General features: G+C 51.4%; 1 long non-coding RNA gene across 2 annotated transcripts; it reads right to left on the reverse strand.

Annotated features, from left to right (window-relative positions):
- Positions 1-1045: 1045 nt before the first annotated feature.
- LOC120638296 lies at positions 1046-3861 on the reverse strand. 2 transcript variants are annotated; one of them, XR_005659884.1, is made up of 2 exons: positions 2931-3861; positions 1046-1687 (listed from the first exon to the last, which is right to left on the reverse strand). It is a non-coding gene; the product is annotated as an uncharacterized LOC120638296 (long non-coding RNA). The 2 variants fall into 2 exon arrangements; XR_005659883.1 differs by having other exon boundaries at positions 1046-1432; positions 2931-3860.
- Between the last annotated feature and the right edge of the window lie 318 nt (positions 3862-4179).

The following is a 4179-nucleotide window of genomic DNA, read 5'->3' on the forward strand; positions in this document are numbered from 1 at the left end:
TGATTAAGTTGTATTCATTTAATCATATTTATTGAACACTTACTGGGCGTAGAGAACTGTACTAAGCGCTTGTATCTACTCGAATGCTTAGAACAGTGCTTGGCACAAAGCACTTAGGGGACAAACACCGTCATTGTGGCTCAGTGGAAAGAGCCCGGGCTTGGGAGTCAGAGGTCACAGGTTCAAATCCCAGCTCTGCCACTTGTCAGCTGGGTGACTGTGGGCAAGTCACTTCACTTCTCTGTGCCTCAGTGACCTCATCTGTAAAATGGGGATTAAGACTGTGAGCTCCACGTGGGACAACCTGATTTCCCTGCGTCTACCCCAGCGCTTAGAACAGTGCTCTGCACATAGTAAGCGCTTAACAAATACCAACATTATTATTATCATTATGGTAAAATGGGAATTAAGACCGTAAATCTCCCATGGGACAGAGACTGTGTCCAACCCAATTAGCTTGGACCTACCTCGGAGCTTAGTACGCTGTCTGACACGTAATAAGCACTTAACAATACCATTTTAAAAAAAAGAGGCCCTCGGGAAGTGATTGTCCACTTGAAACTGTTCGGTGATCATTCCAAGACCCAGCTGAGTCCTGCCTTTCCTAAGTCCCCCTTTCCTCTTCTCCCGCTCCCTTCTGCGTCGCCCTGACTCCCTCCCTTTATTCATCCCCCCGCCCAGCCCCACGCCACTTATGTCCATGGCTCTCATTTATTGATTTCTGTTAACGTCCGTCTTCCCCGCTAAACTGTAAACTTGTTGTGGGCAGGGACTGTGTCTGCTTATTGTTGTACTGTCCTCTCCCAAGTGCTTAGTACAGTGCTCTGCACCCCGAATACGATCGAATGATTGAAAGAATGAAAGATCAGCCGATCTGGAGGAGAAATCAACGGTTGGGCTGGAAGACCGTGTGGCTGGGGGCTGGGGGGGGCTGGGGTCCGGGGGGACCCCGTGGGAGCGGGCTGCCGGCCCCGCGCGAGGGGAGACATTCGGCGGGAGTTCCCTTCACCCTCCAGTCTTATGCAAATTACCAAATCAAATTAAGTACCAGCGAATTTTTTTTAATTAAGGCTTTTGATTAGACGCGGATCTGCCGCTGACAGAGAAATCAGAAATGTTCTCCCAGAGCCCCAGACCCCCAAGACCCCCAGACCCCCGACCTTCCTGGGCCTCTGGCCCTAATCGAGCCCTCGGAGGGGAGCCCGCCCGCCCCCACCAGAAAGAGCCAGCCACCCCCATGCCAAGATGGGGGCAGAGGAACCATTTGGGACACTCCTCTGGCTCTGCGGCCCAGGGCCCACTCGGGCGGGCCGCCCGGGAGCTCCTCCAACCAGCAACTCTTCTCGTCCCAGGTGTGGACGTCAGGATGGGGGTGTCGGCACCTGCTCCGTAGCGGGATGGTCGTCCACGCTTGGCCGCCGGGACGTGGCCCCTGAGACGAGGAAGGAGATGACAAGGACGCGGGCATTAGGTTGTGGTCTGTAGGAAAGTGGTCACCCGGCCACAGCCTCTGGAACGCGGTCGGTGGGACGTGGATGGTAGGGACAGGGACGCGGACGTTAGCGTGCGGTCTGTAGGGACATGGCCGCCGAGACCACGCCATCCGGACATGGCGGTGGGAGCTAGGGAGGACTGTAGGGATGTGGTCATCCATGTCCGGTCATCGCGATGTGGGCTTCAGGGCGACCTGTTGGGACGTAAGAATAATAATAATGATTGTATCTGTTAAATGCCTAGTATGTGCCAAGCACTGTTCAAAGCGCCGGGATAGGTACGAGGTCGTCAGGTTGTTCCACATGGGGTTCATAGTCTTAATCCCCATTTTACAGATAATAATAGTAATAATGATGGCATTTGTCAGGCACTTACTATATGCCAAGCACTGTTCTAAGCACTGGGGTAGATACAAGGTGATCGGGTTGTCCCACGTGGGGCTCACCGTTTTCATCCCCATTTTACAGATGAGGTAAATGAGGCACAGAGAAGTGAAGAGACTTGCCCAAAGTCACCCAGCCGACAAGTGGCAGTGTCGGGATTAGAACCCACGACCTCTGACTCCCAAGCCCGGGCTTTTGCCAGTAGGCCATGCTCCAGAACCGTTCCTGCGGCCCTGCAGACAGAGAACTGTGAACCCTAGTTTCTCGGGCTTTGGTTAATGGATAAACATTGTAAATGTGATTTATAGTTTGTGTTCATTCGATTCAAAGCCACTCAAGTACTTAGTCTAAGAAGAAGAGGAGGCATAGATGCTTCTGGTTATAATGACCTTGATTTAAAACAATCTTGTTATGGACAGGAAACGTGTCTGCTAATTCTGTAGTACTGTGCTCTCTCAAGTGCTTAGTACAGTGCTCTGCATATAATCAGCGCTCAATAAATCCCACTGATTGATTGATCGATTGAGGGATGCTCCCAGACTCCCTCTGTGTGGCCACTGCCCTGCTCTTCTGGAATAGCCTCCCCCCACTTTTCTGAGCGCCGGGGTAGAAGTTAATCGGGTCGGACATGGACACTGTCCCACGGCAGGCTCACAGTCTCCCAACGATGCATCCCCCTCGCTGGGCCCCGGCCACGTATCTGAGACCCCGCAGTTATCAATCAACAAGTCAATCAGTCGTATTTATCGAACGTTTACTGTGTGCAGAGCACTGTACCAAGCACTTGGAAGAGTACAATACAACAGGGTTGCCCACAAGGAGCTGACAGTTATCTGATCATTATTATTCTTGTAATTATTATGTATTTATTATTACACTTATTACGCATAGAGCACTGTACTGAGCGCTTGAGAGAGTACAATATGAATATCAACTGGGCTTCTCGCTCGCCCGGCCCCGCACGAGGGTGTATTCCCCTCAAAACCCGTTACCATGCCCGCCCGCCACCCCCAATCCAAGGGAAGCTCCTGTTTCCCCCCAAATATACCCGACCTTCTTTTCCGGAGGACGGACTGAGCTTCCCCGCCCCTCACCGCGTCCGCCCCAACGAACGCCGGAAAATCCATATTTTCCTGAGCAACTTGAGCCAGAATACCAGCAAAAACTCCTCCTCCAGGTGGGACAACTGGGCCGATTATGGTCAACAGCTCCAACGACCCGATCGAAACTTCCTTCTCTAGGAAAATTTGACCAACAGCTCCTAGGATACCAGCAAAAACTCACTCTCCAGAGAGGCCAACTAGGCCAACTTTGGCCAACGGCTCCTCCAGTGATAGAAGGAAAAACTCCTTCTCCAACCGGGGCAACTCGCCCGACTTTGAGCAACGGCTCCGCCGTTGATACGAACAAAAATTTGCCCTCCGGACAGGTCAACTCGGATAAAGGATCCGCCAGAGGCTTCAAACCAACTGAGTGAAACCAGTAACTAATCGAAGACTCCTGGTTTCAACGAACCAGACTGACTTCGGAAAAGGCTGAATGCCGCAGCCCTCGTTCCTAAGGAACCGGAAAATGCCGCGGTCTGAAAGCGAACAGAGACGCGCACCGCCAACACAGCAGAGCTTTTGCGACCACTTTAAAAGAGTGCCGGCCTAAGTGGCCGTAAGGAGTGAGGAAGTTCAACAGCTGAAAAAAAAAGGAAATCCATTCAACATCCCTTGCGGTAAATGTGGAAATTCCGGTCAAAGATGGGGCGAGGAGGACGTTGGTTACAAAGTACTACACGGAGGCTGAGTGCCCAGTTAAGCCTGTTTCACTGAAATAGGCAGGTTCAAGGGTTGTCTGTAGAGAAGCAGGCAGAGCCTACTGGGTTTGGCCTTTTCCGAAGACAAGGGCAATTTTTCTGACGCCTGTGGGCAAATGTCCGGTGCCTCACGAGCGCTCTGATTGGCTGAGAATCCTTCCTTCGGCTCAGGTCAGCGCGGTCGTTACCTCTGCATCCAAAGTAACGGACAACGGAGTACCAACCGCCAAAAAACGTCGGGGTTTTTTGGTTTGTCTCTTTTTTTTTTTTTTCAGGTATTTGTTAAGCTTTTACTCTGTGCCAGACACTGTACTAAGTGCTGGGGTAGAGAGATCAGATTTCACACAGTCCGTGTCCCGTATGGGGTCTCAGTCAGTCAATCAGTTAGTCGATCGTATTTATTGAGCATTTAATGTGTGCAGAGCACACCTACTAAGCGCTAATAAAAAATAATGGACACATTCCCCGCCCACAACAAGCTTAGAGTCTAGAGACCGA

This window comes from Ornithorhynchus anatinus, chromosome 3 (assembly GCF_004115215.2).
Source record: "Ornithorhynchus anatinus isolate Pmale09 chromosome 3, mOrnAna1.pri.v4, whole genome shotgun sequence".
Taxonomy (NCBI): domain Eukaryota; kingdom Metazoa; phylum Chordata; class Mammalia; order Monotremata; family Ornithorhynchidae; genus Ornithorhynchus; species Ornithorhynchus anatinus.